At 45.0% G+C, this 26,322-nt stretch overlaps 1 long non-coding RNA gene across 1 annotated transcript; it reads left to right on the forward strand.

Moving 5' to 3' along the window:
- The first annotated feature begins 22,587 nt into the window (after nt 1–22,587).
- On the forward strand, nt 22,588–25,504 carry LOC109500659. Its single transcript, XR_002158352.3, has 2 exons — nt 22,588–22,953; nt 25,358–25,504. It is a non-coding gene; the product is annotated as an uncharacterized LOC109500659 (long non-coding RNA).
- Nucleotides 25,505–26,322: the final 818 nt, after the last annotated feature.

Below are 26,322 nucleotides of genomic sequence, written 5' to 3' on the forward strand. Positions count from 1 at the left end.
ACCTGTCAGAATGGCTACTCTCAAAAAGACAAGAAACAAAGTGTTGGTGCAGATGTAGTGAAAAGAGAACCCTTGTGCAGTTGGGAATGTAAAGTGGTGCAACCATTACAAAAAAACAATACGGCAGTTCTACAAAAATTTATGAAAAGAATTACCATATGATCCAGCAATTCCACTTTTGGGTATTTATCGAAGAAAATGAAAAACACTAACTCAAAAGATATATGCACCCCTATGTTTACTGTAGCATTATTTATAATAGCCAAGATATGGAAGCAACCTAAGTGTCCATCAATGGATGAATAGATCAAGACAATGTGACATATATATATCACATATACAAATGTATATATGAATAAATATATATCTATATATATGAATTTTATTTCAGCCATAAAAAAAAAGGAGGAAACCTTGCCATTTGCAATGACATGCACGGCGCTTGAGGGCATTATGCTAAGTGAAATAAGTCCGAGAAAGACACTACCATATGATCTCACTTATGTGCGGAATCTAAAAAAAACAAAAAACAAAAGGAGCTCATGGACACAGAGAACAGATTGATGGTTGCCAGAGATGGGGGGTGGGGGGTAGTAAAATGATTGAAAGGAATCAAAAGGTGCAAGCATCTAGTTATTATATAAGTCATGCGGACGTCAGGTACAGCATGGTGACTATAGTTAATACTCTACTGCATATTTGAGAGTTGCCAAAAGACTAAATCTTAAAAGTTCTCACCACACACACAAAAGTCTTTGAAACTGGATGTTAACTAGACATATTGTGGTGATCATCTCACAATACAAATATCGAATCATCATGTTGTACGCATATTAGAAAGGGGAACGGGGCCAGACAGATGCCTTTGAAAAGGCATCAAATACCAAAGTAAGGGGGCTCAAGTTAAGCAAACAGTATTTGGACACTGCAAAATGGTTAGAAGAGAACTTGCACCCTATGGAGGGAAGGCATTTAAATGGTCCTGGAGACCCCGAATGGCAGAAACCTGCAGCCTGGGAGGAATCAGCAAAACAATGAGGAGGGTTTGCAGCAGGACAGGACTGGGAAGAAAGACACTCCCCAAGAAGAACCCAAAGGACTTGGGAACCAGGTACGTGCAGTGAGGAACTGGAAAAGGCAAAGACAAAGCTCCAACAAACGGAGATTTCCATGCCTGTGGCTTGGAGCCCTAGAAATAAGAATGGTTTTCTATGAGAGCTGTTAAAGGTTCCTTGGCTGCGGGGTAATGATGGCGCTTTGCGACAGAAATAGCCCTGCAGGCAGCAGGGGGTGGGGATGGGAGGACCAGAGGTGAGCAGCGTCCAGGTGGAGGGTGAAGCGGAGTAAGGGCCAGACCAGGTGCAGGGAAAGAAGAGTGAAGTGCCCTCACTTAGGGCAGAGGAGGCTGAGGGTACCAGCTAAGGCAGTGAGAGCTGTCAGGAAGACCCAGGGAAGTCTTGGATGGCTACCGATGGGTGAGTGGTTCATCAATGAAAGGGTGGTGGTGCGGAACCTCACTAATCTTACTTCTTCCCTAGATCCTTACACAAGGAACTATAGAAAGCATGTGTTCAGTAAATATTTGTTAAGAGTCTAAAAAGCATTAATCAGGGGCGCCTGGGTGGCGCAGTCGGTTAAGCCTCCGACTTCAGCCAGGTCACGATCTCGCGCTCCGTGAGTTCGAGCCCCGCGTCAGGCTCTGGGCTGATGGCTCAGAGCCTGGAGGCTGTTTCCGATTCTGTGTCTCCCTCTCTCTCTGCCCCTCCCCCGTTCATGCTCTGTCTCTCTCTGTCCCAAAAATAAATGTTGAAAAAAAAAATTAAAAAAAAAATAATAAAAAAAAATAAAAAGCATTAATCAGCAATTGCACCCCCCCCCCCACTTCGAGGCAAATATTTTCCTGATAAGGAAAATAAGGGGAGCCTTTGGGGGCAAGGAGAGAGGCAGGGTAGAGATCAGTTTATCGGAGAATTTGCTTTTGATGCACTGTTATCAGGGTGCGTGCTCAAGCTTCTTCAGCCTCAACCAAAAGCAAACATTTCTCTCCAGGCAAAGCTTCAGAAATTTTGAAAAGCATCCTTCCTTTATTTTTATTCAATGTAAGTCTCTCTCCCTTGACTGTTGCTATTGAGCCTATAGAAAGAGATGTTTTTGGTTTTTGGTTGGTGGCGGTGGTGGGTTTTTTTAGGGTTTTGTTTAGGTTTTTTGTTTTTGTTGTTGTTGTGGTTTTTGTCAATTGCAGCAACTTGCCAGAAGAGAAATTTTCAGGAGGAAAAGTAAAGAAACATCACCTCTTTTCTCCACCAAATTTTGTGTACAAGGAAAACGTGATGTAGAAATATTCAGAGAAATGCTGTGGTATGAACAACATAATAGTAGTGATGTGCAACACAGGAGGGGCCATGGGAGGGAAGCTCCCTGTGGGACGCTTCCTGTGGCTCTCACTTGGAGGATATAGTGAGTGTGAGTAATAAAGGGAGCACAAAAGGGCATTGGTAGAAGGTGACATTAGACACAAGACAGGGAACAGGAGGAAATGAATAAAGCAGAAAAGAGTGAAGTGGTTTATTTGGTTGAGGTGGAGAAACCCTGCTTGGGAAGAAAGCGAGGTTGGAAAGGAGAGGAGGAGAGAGACTTCCCGCTGGAGCCTTTGGAAGAGACTGCCATAGTTTGGGTGGCCCTGGAAATGGAGCCTGAGACTGGACATAGGTCAAGTGGTTATTCCAGAGGGGATCCCTAGGAGCAGAGTGAGGGAGAAAGAAGAGTGAGACAGGGAAGGAGGAAGCCCCCATTGGGGTGTGTTGTTGAGCCTGGCACCATGTGCAATGGTACCTCTTAGGAAGCAACTCGATGTCTCCCCCCTCCCCCCCACCCAGAACTAACAACCTGAAGGTCAGAGGGGATGGGAGGAGCTGGAGTATTTTCCCAGAGGTCTGGCAAGGGCTGTCTCTAGGGGGCTACACTCCCCACCCCAGCTCCCTGGGGCAAAAGCGTTCTGTCAAGGTGGGCAGCTATCAGCACTTAGTGACACTGAGTCTGCACAGAACTATCCCAGCAGCTACAGTTCTCACAGTGCGCATGGCTCCTCAGGACCTGTCTCCTACAACTATGGCAGCTTCTCTTGGTACTATCCCCCACTTCATCACCCCCAAGCTGTCTCATAGTGGAGAGACTCCCCCTTGAACCCTAAAGGTCAGACTTCTAGCGAACTCCACTGGCCTGACACCACAGTGACTTCTCTGCCATCCAGTGAGACCTACTGTGCCCTCTCCAGCAAGGCCTGGCTCTGAGCCAGAGCAGAGGAGAGGCTGTTCCTTGGGTGCCCTATCTCATTGCTAGACCATCCACCCTTCCCACATGAGGTTAAGAATGTCTGCCTCAAACTCTTCACTTTTCAAAGTATTCATTCTTGCAGGTGCAAGAGGAAGGTACTTAAGACACCAAACAAGTTTCTGTTTGAAGTTCTAGAGTCCCTTGGGCAGGCAAACTTGCTAGGTCCTCCTTCAGCTCACAGAAAAAAAAAAAATGTAACCCCTTGGCAAGGCGTGGAAAGCCCCACATGCACTGGCCCACATTGCCAGAGAACTCAACAAGAGGATCGTGCCCCTGCCCACCCCACCCCGACACCGTGGGCCTGCTCTCAAGTTTCCTTGACCTGGAGTGTCCTTCCCTCTGGCTCTTTATCTGTAAAGGTTTAGCTCAAGCCCTTCCTCTTCTGTTCTCCCCTTGCCTTGCAGAGTTTTATCACAGCACCTATTTAATTATAATTCACTCCATCCCCCCCCCCCCCATACATGGAGAGCTCCTTAACTGTACGGAGAGGGCCAGATCCCTCATTGAGTCTCCAGCCACTAGCACACAACAGGTGTTCAGTAACTGATTGATGAATGAATTAATAAACACATGCTTGTCACTACACCCAGCCATAACCATCAGGAAATGCCACTGAAAACAGGTTCTGAGTACATCAATTTGTGGCCAGACCAGGGAATAGCCAAGCCCATCTGAATTCTAACAAAACTTGCCCCGTGGCCTTGGACTAGTAACTTAATATCTCTGTGGCCTGGATCCCAAGGTCTCTAAAGGGAGGTGATATTCATGCACCCCACGGGGAAGAGGTGGAGTCTAATTACTATTTAAAGATCCTAATTAGCCTTCAGAAAAACAAATGTGTCTGTGTATAGTGTGGAGGAAGGTAATGAAGCTAGTGTGCCATTAACACGTTCTTATTCTGTGGGAGACAGGAGGATTAAGAAAGTCACTTTATTTTTTTTTTAATTTTTTAATGTTTTATTTATTTGAGAGAGAGACAGACAGACAGAGATTGGGCAGGGGAGGGGCAGACAGAGAGGGAGACACAACACAAAATCCAATGCAGGCTCCACGCTCTGAGCTGTCAGCTGTCAGCCCAACGTGGGGCTCAAACTCGTGAACCATGAGATCATAACCTGAGCTGAAGTCGGACGCTTAACCAATTGAGCCACCCAGGCGCCCCTAAAGTCACTTGATTTTTTATTCGCTTTAAAGGTAGGACATCCCTATCAGGTGAAAATGTCAAAAGAGGAGGAAAAAAAAAATGAAACATGGTTAAGTTGATTCCATGCTGCCCTTCAGGACTTGCTCTAAGAGGACCACAAATTTTTCCCACAGGTGCTTCAATGTGCACAATAAAAATTTTTTTTAAAAATCCAGAAGGAATAAATAGCAAGATTAGAGGGATCCAGCATAGTCCAAAGTATTTTATGTACATTTTGTAGATCTGTTGGCCCCAAGTAGGCTGGAATTTCTAGAAGCTTGTCATTCCTGCTTAGAAGCTGAAGAACAAGAGTGGGAGTGACAGAGCTCAGCAGATCAGATGAGGGAGGGATTATTAAGGAGCAGGAAAGGTTCACAATCCCTGTCTCCTCGGTTATTCCAACTCCGCTGATACTAATTCGGTGAAGATGCATTGTTAAATATTATCCTCAAAGTGTCCCTGGCTATGTCGAAACAACTCTAGGATATAAAAGTTTGCCTTTCCACCACACTTTAGCCAAAGTCTTTTTTAATGTTTACTTATTTTGAGGGAGAAAGAGAGAGAGCGAAAGAGAGAGAGAGAGAGAGAGAGAGAGAGAGAATGAGTGGGGGAGGGCAGAGAGAGAGAGGGAGAGAGATAATCCCAAGCAGGCTCCATGTTGTCAGCACAGAGCCCAACACAGGGTTTGATCTCACAACCGAGAGATCATGACCTGAGCCAATATCATATCAAGAATCACCTTAACTGACTTAACTGACTGAGCTACCCAGGCTCAGCCCCTCCCAATTTTTTTTTTTTTTTTTTAATTTTGACTCTGTGGGCCATATTTTCTCTGTAGCAAACCAATTAATCATTTGCAGGGTGTTGAATTACTTGACCATAGATCATCTAAGCCACCTTGAGGGTCACATTCTGAGACCAACTGGGCAAAGATGAGACCTGAGACAGCAGATCAGATGTTTTTAAATGTTGTGTTTTTGTTCATTTAGGATTGCCAAAGCTCTCAATCAAGGGAGTTCTCCTTCCAGAATGCATGTGTCCGGATATGTCTACAGAAAAAATAACAAAGGACTATCTGGTGGCTAGTCCTGAAATAATGAAAACTAGAATTTAGGTTATCTTGCAAAAGTAGATACAATTTCTTTTCCTAGAACGTAGGTGTAAGGAATTACCATAGGGCTTGTGAGTGGTCCACAGACCGGCGATGCCCTCTGCATACAGTCCTGTGGCCAAGGAGACAGTGGCCGCAGCAGGAACTTGGAATTCTGCAGCAGCCTGAGGAACTGTAAGTGTAACATTTAAATGTCCGAACAACCTGGTGAGGTAGATGCTCTTATCCTCATTTTCCAGATGAGGCAGTTGGGGCTCGGAAAAGCTACACAACTTGCCCAAGACCATGTCCTTAATAAACAGGTGGAGGAGCGTGTCCACGACTCCGGGTCTGTCAGAACCAGAGCTTTGCTGGAGAAGCACAGGAGAGCCAAACTGGAAGGCATCTAGGAAGCATCCCACCCCTTCCTTCCCTCATTTCGGAGCAGGGTTGGCTTTCGCATCTCCAGCTCCCTGCAGGAAGCCTAAGGGACCTCAGTGCCTGGGCAACCACAGGGAGTTTCCAGATGGGTGATTTGGGGCAGTTTCCCCACTGTGTGCTTTAGTCTCATACCCAGGCCTCACAGGGGACCACGTCCTCTGAGCCCGGCCCGCGCCAGTGGAACCCAGCATGAAGTTATCCCTACATGCCTGCTACCTCGGTCCTTCCCAGCCCCGAGTCCCTTCCATGAAATATAAGGACATGGACATTGATATCCATAGGCCTTTCCCTCACCATGAGATTTCCACAATTTGTGCCAACACAATGAAGATGACTTTTAAGTTTTTCAGGTGGGCTTGGAAAGAAGGGAAAGGGGCAGCAGAGGTTGCTATAACTCAGCCTTAGGAAGCTCTGCCCACAGGAGAGGCCAGGCAAGCGCTGAGCTGGGCATCAGGGGCCAGCACAGCCAGGGTAGAGAGCCCCCACACCGGTGGGGACAAGAGTCACCTCGGGCCTCTCACTCAAGGCCAAAGCTTCTTTTTCTCCAAGGCCTCCAATCCACTCCGTCTCTAAATCTACAGGGACCTGGTCAGTGGCTTCAAATTGAACATGGCATTTGATGTTGAATAAAAGACTAGACACTCAAAAATGCCTCCTAGGGTATCATTGGCAAAGCAGCAACATTGACATCTGGCTCACTGAAATGGGGTAGAGACCACCGTGAACCATCCGTAGAGGACAGGCCATGAGAAAGGAAATTTAGATATCACTACTGCCAGTGCAAGGTCTAAATATTACTGATGTATTTTAGTGTGAACAGAATAATTATATTTAGGGATATTCAAAGATGTATCCTGACACACTGGTTCCTTTACTATAGTACTATGTGGTCTCCTGTGTTCCCTGGACACTTTGGTATTGTGGGTTCCTTCTTCCAAAAAAACATTAAAAATTATGTTTTACAAATGCATTGGTATAAAGGAAAGTATGTTAATATCACATAGTGAAACATGTTCTTTCATCTAAACGTTTTTTTTTCCTTCTAATTTTAAAAGAAATTAAACATTTTTGTGGATTTCTGAAAGCATTGTGGGCCTGGGCAGGGTTCATTCTTTGTCTAATGAATGAGTTTGCCTTTTTATACGTAGAGGGTCCCTGCCCTACACTGACTACATGGAGAACTTTAAAAATTAGCTTTTTTTGGAACTTCATGCCAGGCCAATTAAATCAGTCTCTAGAGGTGGGCCGAGGCACCCTGTTTTTGGCATTTTTAAAAGTTCTAATAGGGTCACCTGGGTGGCTTAGTCGGTTAAACATCTGACTTCGGCTCGGGTCATGATCTCCTGGTTCATATGTTCGAGCCCCACATCCGGCTCTGTGCTGACAGCTCAGAGCCTGGAGCCTGCTTCAGATTCAGTGTCTCCCTCTCTCTCTGCCCCTCCCCTGCTCATGTTCTGTGTGTGTGTGTCTCTCTCTCTCAAAAATAAACATTAAAAACATTTTTTTAGGTTCTAATAATATTTTCCTTGTAAGGACCTTAAGTTTCTCACTAGCAAATTCTTTTCTTTTTTTTTTTTTTTTTCTAAAAAAAATTTTTAAGAGACTGTCCTTTGAGGCTGGAGAGGGACCACTATTCTGCAGATCAATTTTCCCAGTAGAGAAACTGACTATATTTTATTTCTATCAGACAAAATCTACTTCTTTTCCTTTTTCTTTTTTTTTAAAGTAAGCTCTAGGCCCAACATGGGGCTTGAACTCATGACCCAGAGATCAAGAGTCACCTGCTCTACCAACTGAGCCAGCCAGGTACCCCAACAAAATTTCATCACAGTGGGACAATGTGTTTGAAATATTAATGAAAATAAGCCCTTTCCTTTCTGTTCTCTGTAGCTGTACCACCCCTTTTCAAGCCCCTGTTGTTTGGCTATTGCCTTGAGGGTGAGATGTGACAGGGTGGGAGGCAGACAAGAAAGGAATTCAGAGTGGTAGTTTTCAAATGCCTTTGGACTTGGGGGTCTTTAGGCTCAGACTAAAAGTTTGGGAAATACGGGGCTTAACTGTGGGATTTGCTCTGGAGGAATAGAAAATATTATTCTAGACTAGAGGAGAGGAGACTGACTGGGGGGTGGGGGAGCAGATGTGAAGAAACCATTCAAACAAGAATGAAAAAAAAATAGACGTAAGGGCCACTTCAAGGGACTTGAAGAGCACTGTGGGAGCTGCCAGGCTGGCCCACAGACTATGCCAGCTCTCCCTTCCTGGGCAAGGCTTCCCTTCCTCCACAGTCAGCCCTTTGCCTACTCATGCCTTCACATACTCCCCTTCTCCTGATCCTGGATGCTTCTTTCCAAACTTAGAATATTCTAGAACACTCTTAAGCCCCAAGGAGGTAGAGCTCTAGATACCATTCTCTAATAAGATGGCCTGGTATATTTTCAAAGGATTACAAAGTTTTTAGAAAATATAGAAGAAGTGATGGGGCACCTGGGTGGCTCAGTGTGATAAGCGTTTGCCTTTGACTCAGGCTGTGATCTCACAGATTGTTTGTTTGAGCCCCACATTGGACTCTCTACTGTCATCCCGGAGCCTGCTTTGGATCCTCTGTCCCCTCTCCCTCTGCCCCTCCTCTGCTGTCTCTCTCTCTTTCTCTCAAAAATAAATAAACATTAAATTTTAAAAAAAAAATATAAAATCTTCAAAAAAATATATAGAAGTGAAATATAACTATCACAAACATAGTTCAAGTCCTGCTTCTCTGCCTTAAAACTCACATATATATATATATATATATATATATATATATATATATACCAGATAAAGATCTATCCAGTCAGCAGTAAAATTCAGACCTCTCAGAATTATAACTTCCTTAATGGATACAACAAAGGTTGAAAACATTATAGGAAGGAAAATGACTTACATTTGATACTATGTAGACAGCTAAGAAGTATAATACTAAGGGACTTTAAAAAAAAAAACAGTATAATATAACAAACTGAATTGGGCCAGAACATTCTCTGATAAGGGAGCTCTTAGGATCACACACACCATCTATCTTAATTATATACCTGTCCAAAAGATAGAACACAAGAGGAAGAATGAAGTTTTAACGAGCTTGGAGGGCTATAAAACGGTTACCTTGTTATAAACTTTGGTTGTTATGTGCCAGCAGGGACAAAGTATTTGTTTTCTATTTTAAATTTTGTTTTCATAAAGCAAGGAATTTGCAAGGACTTGCAAGGAATGATAAAATGGGAAAAGATTTTTCAAAGGGGGATACTTTACTGCTTCTGAAATGTAGCAGCTGCGAGTGTCCATATTGCTCAGTCTATATTTCTTTCTTTAGCTGTTCTGCTTGAATGAGAGGTACTTAATAAACTCGATAGTTTTCAGAACATTGTGTTTTGGTGAAAATTTTCTGGAGAATGGATGGTTATGGCTGCACAGCAGCGTGATGTACTCGATGCCATTGAAAATGGTGTATATGGCGATTTTTATGTTTATAGATTTCACCACAATTTTAATAATAATAATAATAGTAACAATAATAATAGGCCTCTAAGTCCAGATTGTAGGGGGAAAAACACAAAACCATTTTGTTTGTGGTTTTGATTGTGTGTGTGTGTGTGTGTGTGTGTGCGTGTGTACTTATATATGACAAAAGGAAAAGAAAAGATGATTTACATTTATTTAAAAAGAGTTTTCTGGCTGATGAAAATGTCAAATATGAGCATCAGTGCATGTTTAGGATGTTGTAGACTAGTAAAAGTCACTAAGAAAGAGGGGAAATTTGAGTCTGGGTTTTACTTTATTTTTTTTAAGTTTTAAAAAAAATGTTTATTTTCCTTTGAGAGAGACAGAGGCAGAGGTGCTATTGGGGGAGGGGCAGAGAGAGAAGGAGACACAGAATCAGAAGCAGGCTCCAGGTTCTGAGCCAACTTCAGCTCAGGTCGTGATCTCACCATCTGTGGGTTTGAGCTCCACACTGGGTTTTGTGTTGACAGCTCAGAGCCTGGAGCCTGCTTCAGATTCTGTGTGTCTCTCTCTCTCCTCTCTGTGCCCCTGTCCTGTTCACACTCTGTCTCTCTCTAAAATAAATAAACATTTAAAAAATATTTAAAAAAAGAAAAATCCTCAACGAAGTATTACCAAATCAATATAGCATTGGATTAAAAGAATTATTCATCACAGGGACGCCTGGGTGGCTCAGTCAGTGAAGTATCTGACTTTGGCTCAGGTCATGATCTCGCTGTTTTCAAGTTCCAGCCCCACATCAGGCTCTGTGCTGACAGCTCAGAGCCTGAAGCCTGTTCCGAATTCTGTGTCTCCCTCTCTCTCTGCCCCTCCCCTACTCACGCTCTGTCTCTCCCTCTAAAAAATAAACATTAAAAAAAATTATACATCACAACTAAGTGGGAATTATTTCAGGTATGCAAGCCTAATTCAACATTTAAAAATCAATCGAGTCTATCACATCAACAAGTTAAAGAAGAAAATTATATAATCAAGTCAATTGTTTAGGAAAAAGCATTTGACGAAATCCAATATCCATTCATAATTAAAAACTCTCAGCAAACTAGAAATAGAAATTTCCTGAACTTGGTAAAGAACATATACAAAAAACCTACAGCTCACATCATCATATTTAATGGTGAGAAACTGGATGCTTTCTCCCTAAGATCAAGAACAAGGCTAGGATGTCTCTTCTCACAACCCTTAGTCAACATTGTACTGGAAGTTCTAGTCAGAGCAATCAGAGAAGAAAAGGAAACAAAAGACATAGAGGGGCACCTGGGTGACTCAGTCAGTTAAGCATCTGACTCTTGATTTCTGTTCAGGCTATCATCTCACAGTTTGTAAGACTGAGTCCCAAGTCAGGCTCTGCACTGAGTGTGGAGCCTGCTTGAAATTCTCTTTCTCCCTTTCTCCCTGCCCCTCCCCTGCATTCTCATTCTCTCTCTCTCTCTCTCTCTCTCTCTCTCTCTCTCTCTCTCTCTCCCCGTCTCTCTAAATACATAAACTTTTTTTTTAATCAGGAAATTAACATGGATACAACACTCCTATATAATCTACAGACCTTATTAAATGTACACCAATTGTCTAATTATCTAATGTCCTTTTTCTTCTGCAGGATCCTTTAGGATTCCCCATTGCATTTAGTCGTGTTTCCTTGGCCTCCTCTGCTCTATGATGGTTCCTCAGTCTTTCCTTATCTTTATACATTCATATTGATCTCTCAGATTCCAATCCAACACCACAGGGTTCATTCCAGCCTCCCCTCTTCTCTTATTTGTAACTTCTTTCTCTGACAGTGACAAATCTGGCTGTCAACATCTACAATATATTTACTTATTTGTTCAGCCTTAGTCTCCACATAAAGTAGTTTCAGAATTGTTAACCTAGAGAAATTTAGTAGGAGTACAGAATTGATGTACAGTTTCTTTGTCTTTAGCCTTTTAGTATCTAGTCAAAATTCTATTTTCCAAAGGTTTTTAGGTTAGTTCTTTTCTTCCCCACCCCTTTCAGTGGGGTTATATAATTCACTTGTATGGGGTTCATTTGTAACAATCTGTGTTCTATTTGGGGAACACACATTCTGCTTAATTTTTTTTTTAATTTACATATAGTAAAATTCACTCTGTGTGCTTTGCAGTCCTATGGGATCTGACAAAGGCACAGGGTCATAGCTATCACCACAGTCATGAAATGTACAGTTGCATACCCCACCCTAAAATTCCCTCATGCTGCCCCTTTGTAATTAACCCCTCCCCACACCCCCTATTTCTGGCAACCACTGATCTGTTTTCTGTCTCTATAGTTTTGCCTTTTCAAGAATGTCATACGAGTGAACGAACTCATGTAATAGCTTGGGGATAGCTAGCTTTGGGGATCTGGCTTCTTTCACTTAGCAAAATACATTCATTTTACTCAATGGGTCACGATCCACTGTTATAGTCATTTATTTTGTGGCTCAAATTCCCCAGACTTGGCTCTTGAGAGCCCTTTCAAGTTGGCTCCTGTGATCTTTTGACATGTCCCCATCATGTTTTGAGGACTTCCCTCCTTCCTGGCACCACGAGCTGATCCTAGTTCATTTTGTATTTTCCCTTTTTCAAGGGAAATCCCAGCCCACTTTTTCAAGAAGCCCTTGTACCTGGAGAAGCCACTCTAGAGGGCCAGACATCCTGGCCTCCCAGAAGAGGACCTGGGGAAAACTGACTCATCCACTGCAGTGCCTGAGAAAGGGAAGCGGAGGATTCTTCTCATCAGAAGGCCCTGAGGTGGCAGGATAGAGGAGCTGAGTCAAGACGTGGGCTGTCTATGCAAATCAGGCCGTTGGAGGGCTCATACCCGTGTTGACATTGTGCATCTATGGCTCCTGTGATTCTTGGCAAGATTTCCAAAACAGCATTATGCATGGAAGTCTGTCAAAGGTTTTCAAATACAATGCCAAGTCTAGGAAGTCCCCCTTCATCATGGCATGCAGTCTGGCTGCCTTGATGCCACTGTCCTTGTGCTCCCAGCCATTGGTAGTCACATTAGAATAGTTACAGGAGAGTTACAGGGTGGCTCAGTGGTTAAGCCTTCGACTTTATTCAGCTCAGGTCATGATCTTCCAGTCTGTGAGTTTGAGCCCCACGTCAGGCTCTGTGCTGACAGCTCAGAGCCTGGAGCCTGCTTCAGCTCTGTGTCTCCCTCTCTCTGCCCCTCCCCTGCTCATGTTCTGTCTGTCTGTCTCTCTCTCTCAAAAATAAACATTAAAAAAAAAAAAGAATATTACAGGACTTTCCCATCAAAGCACCTCAGATGAGGAACCTCTTGATGTCTACATAAAAACTATGTTTAAGACTTACTTTAAAAATATGGGATTCTCTCAAAACCCCTTGCTAAAGCAATTTGCATCAGGAGCTGGCTGTGATAGTTCCCTGAGGTTGCTATGGGAACTGGTGTCTGTGAATTTCAAGTGCCACCTAGTTAGCAGCTGGCTGTTAGCAACTCTTTGGAAGGAGGCATGTTTCACTCTTTGAAAGTGGAACATTTTTTTTTCCTTTGGGTTGTGAGCAATTAGCCAAGGGGGTTTCACTCAGGAAAGAGATACTGTGTGACTGGATTCGCTCCCAGCTGTGGCATCCTAGAGGGGGTGAGGGGGGTCAGACTTGCTCATGGAGGGGATGCATCGGCTGAGGCTAATGTCTCTGCTTTGATGCAGGGAAGCCGCGTGTAGCCTGCAGGGTGTATGAATGTTGCAAGGGCAGGGGGAGGTGTAGGTAGCAAGAGCCACACTGGGCACCACGGTGCCTGCTGGCATCCCCTCCCTGCCCAGGGTCTGGTACCGAAGACCAAATTGCTGACTCTTCTGCCTTAAATCCTGGGCTGCGGTCCAGATACCTGTCTCCAGGTGCTCTTGAGGTCATTAACAGTCCCTTCAGATGAGTTGCATTTGTTGGCTGACCTGATGCTGGCATGGCACGTTCCTGTGTTCTAGGTGTGACCCAGAAGCCCTTGTCCCCAAGAGCCTAAGCCCATGTGGTCAACGCCAGTTCAGCCAGGACTTGGGTTCCTGGGATCATCAGGCCTCCATAAAACCCAGCCCTGGGGTGCTGTCTCCCGCACAATGGGTGTCACGGCCACTTGCGCAGGTAGCAGCCTCCCTGGCTGAGCGCGCGAAGAGCACCCAGTGAGATTCAAGGCTGCATCAGTGGCTGGGCCAGGGATGTGCTCCAGAGGTCTGGGCCACAGGGCAAGCGGGGACCCAGGGAGGAGGCAGGTGAGGATTATACCTCACACAGGCACCAGGGCCGACAAGTTGTGAGAACACGAGGAGTCAGTGAGAAAGTGGGGAGATGGGTCAGAGCGGCAAATGTGTGAGGAGAGCAGCTTTCCTGGAACAAGGCCTGGGTTTGTCCGTTTGGGCTCCTAGAAGAGAGACAGAGGAGGGAATTCGTTAAGTGTCTTACCTGTGCGCTTCTGGAGGATTTGGGATGCAGAGCTGGCCCGAATGCCCACGGCTGAGATCCCAGGACTTTCTGAAAGTGTCGTTTGGCACTAAGATGGAATTCAGCATCAGTTAGGACAAAGCATCTTCTAGTATAACAATCAAGCACCCACGGATGTTGTGGCTCTTTAGAGTCACTATTAAGTAAACTAGATTTTATAAATAACAAAGCAAAGGACAAGAGTGATGACTGTCATCTAAGGCAGTGGTTCTCAACCCTGACTGCACGTCGGAAGAACCTGGAAAAGTAGAGTCACTTTTTAAACCAAATGATTTTAACCCAATGTTTCAATGGCTCTGGGGTCTAGCCTTGGGTTTTAAACATTCTCTGAGTGTTTCTTTTTTTTTCTTTTTTTTTTTAAGTTTATTTTTGAGAGAGACAGAGCTTGAGCATGAGCATCAGAGGGGCAGAGAGAGATGGGGACACAGAATGTGAAGCAGGCTTCAGGCTCTGAGCTGTCTGCACAGAGCCCAACATAGGGCTTGAACCCACAAATGGTGACATCATAACCTGAGCCAAAGTCAGATGCTCAACCAACTGAGCCACCCAGGCGCCCCTCTCTGAGTTATTCTAACGGGTGGCTAGAGCAGAGAACTCCTGCTCTAAGATAAAACATCTGTAATCTAAAAATAAAGAAATAAAGAAATAAACGTAAACCATGTGAGTATGACAAGTATTACCATCACATGGAGGTCGCATGCCACAATTTGGTTCAGTCCTTCACTACTAGAGGAAAATTTCCTCTAAGCTGAATCTGTACTTAGGTATAGGATGACTCTCTGAAAACAAAGGTGAGAGGATCTGGAAAATAGATGGTGCCATGAATATCTTCCAATACTTGTGACACTGTTCTTACAATAGGTAACAACACAGTGTTTTATTTTCTTCCCATTGATTCAGTAGTTGCCCCTAACACCAAATGGAGAAGCTGGACCCAGAGGACATACACTGCTCGGAGGAAATGCGAGATACAGATTGAAAGTTCTGCTGCAAACATCACCATGGGCCGGGGGGAGTATTCTGCTCTGATACTGAGCAAAATTGTGAAGCAGGAGTCCCTGCCACATACCTCGTGGCTGAGAACGGGCATGGTGCCCTCCCAAGGTGAGGAGGATGCGCTGGGTCTAGGCAACAATGTCTACCATGACTTCCCAATTGAGCCTGTGGGCAGGGGACTCATGAAAAACAAGGGAGCCCCAGAAAGGGTGGTGAAGCAGAGTTGATGAAGGCCTCAGGTGCTGACTAGTTAATGACCTTGGCATTTGAGATTAATGGTATTAGACTTTACAAGTGTGACCAGTTGTAAGGGGGAGACTCACCCAGTGGTGGCTGTTGGGAGAGAGAAGGAAGTCAAGGGACGTGTTCATGAATCAACTTAAAAGTTACCCAAACATTAGAGGTATCAAGCCTGACATCCTTACTTAAGAGGCATGGAAATGGAGCCACTGGAAGGTGAGGGGACTCATCCATGCTCACACAGCCAGCTGGGGCCTGGAAGGACCGGATGCCCACTCCTTCATCTCAGTCAGTCCTGTCGATTCTCAAAGCACTTCTTGAGTCCTGGGCATATGACATCACATAGATGATGGGGGTACAGCAGAAACCCTGTCACCAAGGAGACCACGGTCAACTCACACATCTGTGTTGGTTTCCTATTGTACTGTAACAAATTACCACAAACTTGGTGGCTTAAAACAACACAAACTCGTCATTTTATAGTTCTGTGGTTCACAAATTCCATGTGGGTCTCACTGGCCTAAGATCAAAGATTTGGCAGGGCTGTGGTCCTTTCTGGAAGATCCAGGGAATAACCCATTTCCTTGCTTTTTCAGCTTCTAGAGGCGACCCACATTCCTGGCTCATGGCCCTCTTTCCCCATCTTGCAAAGCCAGTGACGTCAGGCAGAGATCTTCTCACACTGTCCTCCTCTGCCCTCCTCTTCTGTCCCCCTCTTCCACTTTTAGGACCCTAGTAATTACACCAAGCCCAACCTGATAATCCAAGATAATTTCCCTATCTTAAGGTCAGTTGACTCAGAACCTTAAATCCCCTTTGCCATGTAATAACACATTCACAGGTTCCAGGGATCAGGGCATGGACATCTTTGGGAGACCATTTATTCTGCCTGACCCACTTCCCATGAGACTGTGTGACAACCTGGTTGGCAAGAGAAGGGCTAGGACTCAGAAAGTTCAGGAGGGTTGAATGAGGTGTCAGAAGAAAACTGCACTTGGTGCTTGTCACAGGCTGGAACCTTCATGCATAAACAAGGGGCCTTGGAAGGGAGGCCTGAGCATAAAGGATCTGTGTATGCCTCCCTCACCTAATCAAGCACAGGGTGTTTCCCAGAAAGTGGAAATGTTATGCGAGGTCGGGGAGGCCAAATTCTCTCTCAGGGCCAGAGGCGTTGTGTCTGGAATGAACCAGAAGTTTAAAAGCTAACCTGTTATGAAGTTGGCCAAGAGCAGAGAAGGACAAAGCTCCTGACCCTGCCCCCACTGCAAACTGCCTTGCATAATTCTGAGCAAGCGACGAGAAGGTTAAGCCACTGGAGAGAATGTCCCCATTGCAGGTGGACAGTCATAGAAACTTCACCTGAAAGGATATATTTAAAATGAAAATAATCTTCCAGCTGGTCTCCCTGTCTTCAGCTGCCCCCAACCCCCGACCTCCCTGCTGCCCCAGAGATCCTTCCAGAGGGCACACTTGAGCACATGAGTCCAGCTTACACCCTCCGCCCTCCAATAGCTTTCCGTATCCTTCACAATAGAGGCCTACGCTGTATTGAATTGGAGGGCGGTCAAGTCCCCTCACCGCATGGGACCTGCACTTCCCTGCAAGCAGCTCGTGTTCCTAAAAACACAACCATCTTTTCAACTTCAAGGCCTCTGGAACAAACTGCCTTCCTTCTCTTTCTGGAAAACTCTAATTCACCTCTCAAGACCAAATATCACTTCCTCAGGGATTCCTGCAGGAGCTGAGTGGCTGCCTCTTACTTGCTCTCACTGTTCACGGTGCCATTTTCCTGCTGCGCTGAACACTTGAAGGTCAAGGGGTTGTCATTTTCCTGTATTTCCCCAGGGCCTACTGAGCAAGGGACCTGGCCCAGCTGGTGCTCCCGAAATGTTTGTAACACGAAGAAGGATTATAGAAGGTTGGCATGCTCTGCTTTCCCAGTTCCCCAGGAATTAGAAATCTGGAAGTAGAGCCTGAATGAGTTTCACTAATATGTGAAATTGGACTAAGTCTGCAGTTAAAAGAAAAATCACGTTGGCATTTCTGAAAGATTGATGGAATTCATGACCACAATTAACGGCCCCCTTGCATCCACCCCTTGACTTCATGATTTTGTAACTCCTCCCACTAAGAGGTGGGGTATGTTTTTTCTCCTCTTGAATCGGATCTAGCCTTGTGACTTTCTTCGGCCAACAGAATGTAACAGAAGTGGTTATGTGCCATTTTTAAAAATTTTTTTAAATATGTTTTTTAATGTTTATTTGAGAGAGAGAGACAGAGAGCGAGTGCGTATTTGAGTGGGGGAGGGACAGAGAGAGGGAGACACAGAATCCCAAGCAGCCTCCAGGCTCTGAGCTGTCAGCACAGAGCACGATGCAGGGCTTGAACCCATGAACCATGAGGTCATGACTTGAGCAGAAATTGGACACTCAACTGACTGAGCCACCCAGGCACCCTTGAATGTTGTGTGCCATTTAGAGTCCAGGCCTCAGGAGGCTCTGAATGTTTTCTTAGGACCCCTGCCTCAATTATGAAAACAAGTCTGGACCAATCTGCTAGAGGAAAAGAGAACAACGGGCTAGTCTATGGAGTAGAGGCAACTTATCCTACCCGAATCCACTAACCTCAGCTCCGGAAACATCTGGCCACAGAGTACGCCCAGCTGAGTTCAACCAAACCTGGCCCAAATCACCAGAACCACCCATCCAACCTGTAGACATATGAGCAATAATAAATGTTCGTTGTTTTAAGCTGTTAAAATTGGGGATGTTTTGTTACACAGCATTACTGTGGCAATAGATAACTGGTACAGGACATCTCATGACTGAGAAGCAAATGAGAAATGAGTGTGTGGCTGTGGTGGAGTGGATAGAAGAGGGTCAAGGAAACCCATCTTCTTTACTGTTTTAATTATTAAAGTTTCATTCTAGGGAAAATGAGTTCCTTTCCTCCTTTGATCTATCCGCACTAAGACGGCTTTTCATTTGCTTCTTCCTTGTGTTCACTTGGGGACTAGAAGCAGGAATGGGCTCCAACACAGTATTTTCCTGAGTGGAAATAATTAGTTCAGTGTTTCCTGAAATAAGGAAGCCATCAGAGGCCTATTTTTTTTTAACCTGCCTAATGGATCTGGTATTAGCATTCTGCATGCTGGTTTCAGGAAGAAGTGACAGGCCTGGTGGAAAAGATCACTTGAGGAAAGCTTTGTTTGGAACATCAAAAATAAAAGCAAAGATAAGAGTCAGTCTGCCCCTGCAGTTTTGATGAAAGTGGAAGTGAGAATTCAGTCAGGGAGCCAGGGGGCTGGAGTCTCAAGGGACATGGGGCAGGGATGGTCGACTGGAGGCATCATGGAGACCTGGAGGTGTGATTGCCAGTTCAGCACATCACATTCTGAGCACATTCATTTCTGTCTCGGATGGGCAGGTTCACCTTGCTCCTCACAGTCCCTCCTTATTGGGACTCATTTGAGGCTAATTTGGGAATTGCCTCAACACACACTTCAGAAATTTCCATAACAAAAATGAGGAAGAACGACCCAGGGGTTGCTCCTGCCCCTGAAATGTATCTACCACTCCAAACCCACCTGGAATCTCACCACTTCTGTCTCCTATCCAGAAGGGCTCCCCCACCCCTTAATCCCTCTAACCCACCAGCGGGCTGCAGGCACACATCTGGCCTCAAGTATAACTTGAGTGTGATCCAACTTGCCAAACCTTTAACATTGGCTTAGCTACTTCAGGTGCAAATGCTCAACATTTAAACTGAATAAATAAACTTTGGAGGGGGAACCTGGGAACCCCACACTTCGTCTAACATTGTCCGTTGTCCGTGGGAGATGTGTTCCCCATTCTTAAACAGCCAGCGTACAAATGATCTTCTCTTGGGGCACAAGCCATTTCCCAGGTGGATCATCTCCGAGCAGAGGAGAAGCACACCTCGCTGTGGGGCCCTTTGATTCTGGTTAAGCTCCACATTCAAGACGGTCTGCACGATTGATCTGTTCTCTGGTTCAGGTCACTCCTTTTATCACAATTTTTCCCCAACTGCTGATTCAGAAATCACCTCTCCCTTTCCTACACTGCAGTGAGCTCTCAGCTACCTTTTCCTCCTCCTCCTCATACACCTCGGCTCTTTGTTTTCTGAAGCGCTCTGGTGACCATAGGGCCATGGGTTAGAATCCTTGCTCCACAACAGCGGAGGCCACACGTGATCGCCTGCTCTTACCTTAGTCCACAGAAGCCAGCTTTCTTCCTGTGGAAATAGCGGTGAGGCCAGGCCTAGATGGCCACAGCCACTGAGAGCACTACCTCCTGGGACGAGTCACAGGACAAGGGGCAGGGAGGCAGTATGGGAGAGTGGAAATGCGTCAGCCTCAGTGCAGACAGCAGATCAGCCAAAGCAAGACTGTCAGGTCCAGTCCACAGCTGAGAGATGTGCCTGACAGCCCACCTCAGCAATTGGTTTGCCTGTGATTTTTCTCTTTCATTTCCCCCTTTCTTATTTCCTTTGAAATAACAAACAGGGAAATATGGAAAATTTCAAACCCACAGAAGTAGGAATACATAATGACCCCACCCCCACCCCCATGCCTGTCACACAGTTTCCACAATTGTCTAATTCTGGCCAATCTCATTTTATCCACACTGCCACTCGTTTCCCTCTCTCCTGATTATTTGGAAATAAATCCCAAGCATCACATCTTTTTTGTTTTATTTTTTGGTAAATATTTCAGTAATTCTAAAAGATAAGGACTCTTAAAACACACACACACACACACACACACACACACACACAAACACAACCAAAAAAAATGCTATTACCAAACCTGAAAAGATCCAATAAAATCCCCATCAAAATTCCAGTGGATGGAATTTTGTATGGGACCACAAAAGATCCCAAACAACCAAAGCAATCCTGAGAAAGAAGAGCAAAGCTGGAGGCATTGCACTTCCTGATTTCAAAGTATATTATAAAGCTATAGTAAAGAAACAGAACAGTATGGTACCGGCACAAAACCAGACAAATAGATCAATGGAACAGAATTACAAGCCCAGAAATAAACTCATATATATATGGCTAACTAATATTTGACAAGGGAGCCAAGAATACTCAATGGGGAAAGGATAGTCTCCTCAAAAAATAGTGTTAGAACCTGGATAACCACGTGCAAAAAAATGAAATTGAATGCCTATCTTACACCACTCACAAAAATTAACTCAAAATGGATTAAAGCCTTAAACATAAGATCTGAAACCATAACACTCCTAGAAGAAAACTTAGGGAAAAAGCACCTTGACATTGGTCTTGGCATGACTTTTTGGATATCACAAGCAATAAAGGCAAAACCCAGTAAGTGGAACTACATCAAACTAAAAAGTTTCCGCTAAGCATACACCCAAGAAAAATGGAAACACGTTGAACACAAAAAACTTGTGCATGAGTATGCACAGCACTGTTATTCATAGAAGCCAAAGGATGGAAACAACCCAAATGTCCAACAACTGATGACTAGACAAACAAAATGTGGTCTGTTTATACGGTGGTTTATTACTTGGGAAGAAAAAGAAATGAAGGACTGATACAAGTTACACCATGAATGAACCTTGAAAACTTAACCTAACAGACCTCCAATGAGACGGTTTATATGAAAGGTGCAGAAGAGGAAAATACATAGAGACAGAAGTTAGCGGTTGCCTGGGCCTGGGGGCAATGGGAGAGAATGGGGAGTGACTGCTAATGGGAACAGGGTTTCTTTTCGGGGTGATGAAAATGTTCTGGAATTAGATAAGGATGATGGTTGCATACACTTATGAACATACTAAATAGAAGCCCCACTGAATTGTAGACTTTAAAATAGTGAAGTATAGGGGCACTTGGGTGACTCAATCAGTTAAACATCTGACTCTTGATTTGGGCTCAGATCATGAGCTCGTAGTTCCTGAGATCAAGCCCTACATCGAGCTCTGCACTGACAGTGCAGAGCCTGCTTGGGATTCTCTTTCTCTCTCTGCCCCACCTCTGCTCATGCTGTTGTGCTCCCCCTCTCTATCTGTCAAAATAAATAAATAACCTGGGGCGTCTGGGTACCCCAGTCAGTTAAGCATCTGACTTCAGCTCAGGTCATGATCTCGAAGTTTGTGAATTCAAGCCCCACTTCTGGCTCTGTGCTGACAGCTCGGAGCCTGGAGCCTGCTTTGGGTTCTGTGTCTCCCTCTCTCTCTCTCTCTCTCTGCCCCTTCCCTGCTCATGCTCTGTCTCTCTCTCTCTCTCTCTCTCTCTCCAAAATAAATACACATAAACAAACAAACTTTAAAAAATAGTGGATTTTATAGTATGGGAATTATATCTCAATTAAAAGAAATACAGGCAGTCCTGATGAATTAAGGATCTAGGCACAACAGCAACAACGGCTAATAAGGCAAAATGAAAGACAACCAGACACAATGAGCCTCCTGTTGGGAGGACACTCAGCCACCTATGAGGGATCTTTGCCAAAAAAAGTGAACAGGAATCTGTTCAAGCCTGTAGCTCCAGCACAAACTTACAGGAAACACACAGGCAGAGAAATATGTTAAACGACACCACGCGATGTAATTCAGATTGAGGGAAACTGTATTGGACAAACATTGACATTGGTTGTGTGAATAAACAAATTCTGAAGGAAAAAAAAGAAGACGGGAATTGCTGGTTCATGTAACAACTCTAGGTTTCATCTTTTGAGGAACTGCCAGACTGTTTTCCACGGAGGCTACACCATCTTAAATTCCCACCAAAGTATGAGGGCTCCAATACTCCACATCCTTGCCTGACCCTTATTATTGTCATCTCTGTAATCATAGCCCTCTTAGTAGTGGGTGTAAAATGCCCACCAGTCCCTGCCCAGGCTTGGGCTGTGCTCACTCAACAGTCAAGCTCAAACGTGCTCTGTTTTCAAGGCAGGCAGGCTGGTAGTTCTGGATCCTTCCCCACAACACTCCTGCCATGTTCCTGCAGCGTGTGCTGCCCGGAATAAAAGCTGAATGAGACATCCAGACGCTCAAAGTCCAGCCAAGGAGATGTGAACTAGCTCTTTTGTTGGCAGGAACAGATTCCACCCCCACCCCCCCTCCCGCAGTGGGCTTCAGTGGAGGGAAGATTTGCTGCAAGACCTCCCAGCAGGTCTCACAAATGAGGACCCAAACAAGAACCAGGATGCTCTCAGGAGCAGGGCCAATCTCTCTCCCTCTCTCTCTGCCCCTGTCCACCCCCCTGACTCTCCTGCATCTGTTAACTACTTTCATCAGGTCACACACGGCCTCTGCATCCTGACCACCTCACAATGTTGACTGACACGTGGCTCCTGACGACACACGGCCTTTCTGCCCCAGCACCAGCCACAGTCCCCCCGTGGCCCTGTCTCCTTTCTTCATGCCACCCCTTCTGGCAGCCACGTGCTTCTGCAGCAGGCCACAGAAGTCCTGTGAAGGGTCCCCTGGTCAGGCCAGCTGTGGCCAGGGAGAGGAGCAGGGGCCCGTGGAAGGAGAGAGAGCCTTCCAGCACTGACGGTCAGGGAGCGCACAGCCACCTCCGAGGGGTGGGAACTGCACCGGGCCTTCGACCCCAGGGAATCAGAAAGACAGAGAAAAGAAGCCTTCTAGTCCAGGCACAGAGACGTTCTCAGGGCCCGCTGGGTGAGTGGCTTTGGACTGAGAGAAAAGTGGAGAAAAACAGAGAGGTGGACCTTGCTGCATTGTTCTGGGTCATGACTGTTAAGCTGAAGAACATGGATCCTATCGTACAGATCAGTGGTTTTCTAAGTTATTTTTAGCCACAGAAACCTTTTGTTTCCATATCAAATAATACCAAGAAGCTTCAAGCATGACTCAGAGGGAAGCAGGGCCGCTCTGACCAAAGCAGAGGTGCCAATAAAGTGGCTTGCCCAGGACTGGTGCCCCTCCACCTGTCCAAGGCCCCTCTCTGATTCCCTGAACTCTGAGGCTCAAGGGCAACCTCTGATGGGGGCCTGGGAGCTTCAGAAGGCTTTTGAGAAGAATGGCAGGGTCGTTTGAAAAGGGAGTGCATGGAGCAGAGGCCCCACTGTCCTGAGAAATGCCTAATCCGAGCAGTTTGCTGAGAACTTCCTGGATTGGGGCAGGGAGGTTTAAGGCCCAACACAAGTGAGAGTTAATTAAGTCACACTAAACTGCAGTAAAATACCATCATTTCCATTTGTTTTATTAAAAATAGTGACCATTTCAAAGCCACGGCTAGTCCTCAACCAACGCGTCACTTTTTATTGCTATTTAATAAAAAAAAAAAAAAAAAAATGCTGAGATAAGCCAAAGCTGGTAAATACAAAATCCATTGGGGGGTTGGAGAGTTTTTCTTTTTGTTCTTTGGATTTCAAATTAATAAGGTTTTATTGTAGAAAAAGTTCAGATACGTGTATACAGCGATGCCAGCAGAATGCTGACAGCCAAGCAATATAGCTCTAAAATAATTTTTCTCCTTGGCCTGGCGACCTAGAGCTAAGGTTTATAGAGCTTTCCCCCCAGAAAATTGCCATGGTGTGTTAGGAGAATCTAGCCCATCCATACAAAACCAACTTTTGAAAAAGCGCTTTTCAGACCACCGACTGTTTAGTTTTAAAACAGTAGTTAGCTATGGTCTCCAAAACAGAGCATGGCCCAGTATGCCACCTCATCGGGCCCCTGGTCCAGTCCTGGGTGGGAGACCCCAACGGGGACCAAGCACCCCTGCATGGTCCGTCCTCTCTGACCAGCTTTGGCATTTGTGCCTGCCCACGGGGGTCCCCCACCCAGCCTTTGGCCTTGCCAAAGTTGCCACGCTGGCCTCGGGGCCCTAGAAGTCACTTTGCCATCTGGCTGACCCTACCCAAGTCCCCAGGGCTACCTGCTCCAGCTCCTGATGCCTGACTCGGAGCTCAGCTGTGGCACAGGGACTAAGTGTATCTGCTCATTTATCTTCCCAAACTAGAGTCCGTGCCTGGGCACAGCTTTGGTTAGCACAGGCCATCGGTCTTTAGAAGACAGGGGACTCTTTGAAAGATTCCTGTCACTTTCAGGCCATATACAGTTGCAAAGAAACAAATGAACATGTTTGAAATTTGAAAATTCATTACTCTCTTTCAGTGCAAATAGCTCCTTTAAGAAGACAGGTACAAATTATTCTGGAAAAAGGGATTTATTATTGCAAGAAGCTATCTTGGCTTCTTCTATCCTTATGGCCTCTTCCCCATTAGTCTGTATAGCTCAGTGTATTCGTTCACTAGAGCTGTACATAACAAAGGACCACAGGCTTAAGCACAGAAATTTATTTTCTCACAGTTCTGGAGGCTATAGGTTTGTGATCAAGGTGTTGGTGGGTTGCTTTCTTCTGAGGCCCCTCTCTGGAGATGGCTATCTTCTCTACACGTCTTCACTTGGCTTTCCCTTTACGCATGTATCTGTGTCCAGCTTCCCTCCTCTTATAAAGACACCAGTCATATTAGATTAGGATCTACCCTAGTGACTTCATTTTAATTTAATTACCTCTTTAAGGAATCTATTTTTTTTAATGTTTTATTTTTGAGAGACAGAGAGAACAAGTTGGGGAGAGGGACAGAGAGAGGAAGAAAGAGAATCCAAAGCAGGCTCCAGGCTCCAAGCTGTCAGCACAGAGCTGGATGTGGGCCTCGAACTCACAAACCACAAGATTATGACCTGAGCTGAAGTTGGACGCTTAACCGACTGAGCCACCCAGGCGCTCCAAGAACCTATTTTCGGAATGTACACATTCTGAAGTACTGGGGGTTAGGACTTCAAAATACCGATTTTGGGGGGGCACAATTCAGCCCGTAACACTTGGGAACTGGCATTATCTCTACACAGACTAGAGTTTAGATGTAATAGGTTGAAGGATGTTCAAGTTGTTGGTGATATGCAAAACACCTAAAAATATTCAAAGTCCCTTATTATTAAAATTATAGAGGTTATAAAATTATAACCTTTTATAAAATAAAATTATAGAGTATAGAGGTTATGCCACATTTATGAATCTTATTTGTCGATAACCTGCTTTTATATTTGTTTACAGAACAACTTACGGAATTGTATCCTTCTACGTGAGAAGCTATACAGAAGGAAAATCCGAGTTACACAGCAGTGATACTTGACTACTAAATCTTTTATGAACGTCCTGTATAACTGTGTTTAAATAAGTCATAGACATTTTTATATGACATTTAAAAAACTCATTGTTCATTTTTTTACAGATTTTGTGCAGTAGTTATAAAAATAAGTGGATACCTGTCATCTCAAGATAATGGGTTAGTATTTAAAAAGGTATCTCTTAAGGTGTAATTCACAAAGTTTGTCACAGTACTTTACATAATTTTTCCCAACGCAGCTTAGAATCTGTCTCTAGCACTCCACATTCCTTCCAGCAAATTCTCCACTACTGGCTATTTATTGTGTGAAGGCTGAGATAAGGCTTCAGAGACACTGAAAGGTAAAGGCACTGATGGAGAGCTTCGGACCCTCCTTCACTGAGGTGGTTCCCTCCAGACAGGTCAGAGCTCAGCAGCCAGCACTCTGAGGTACGGCCCAAGGTCCTGCCTTGCCCCTCAGGAGGAAGTCACTCTCCATCTTGCCTCTGGATCTCCTTCTCTGGGGAAACAAGCTGTCCACACTGCCATACAGTCCATGTCTGTGTCCCCAAAAGCACCCTTCCCCAGCTCCTTTCCTGACCCATTGCCCTCTTTCTGATTTTCTCTGGGTTATGGGAAGCAGGTGTTTTGGAGGTTGTTAAGACTGGTAATTCTACTTGCTACTTCACCTGCTCTTTGAAGGTAGTCCTGGGCATGTCACACTTGGAGTGGTGTGTTCCCAGTGTGGGCATCAACAACTCAGGAATCTGGCTGCCCATTATTTCCCTTCATCAGGAAAGATGCATCTCTTCACATTTTAATGCTGGGGTTTCCGTTTTGACTCCCTACTTCTCCTGGGTGGACATTCCCCACATTTGCAGAGCATGTGACCGACATCCTTGAGACTATGGTG

This window comes from Felis catus, chromosome B3 (assembly GCF_018350175.1).
Source record: "Felis catus isolate Fca126 chromosome B3, F.catus_Fca126_mat1.0, whole genome shotgun sequence".
NCBI classification, from domain to species: domain Eukaryota; kingdom Metazoa; phylum Chordata; class Mammalia; order Carnivora; family Felidae; genus Felis; species Felis catus.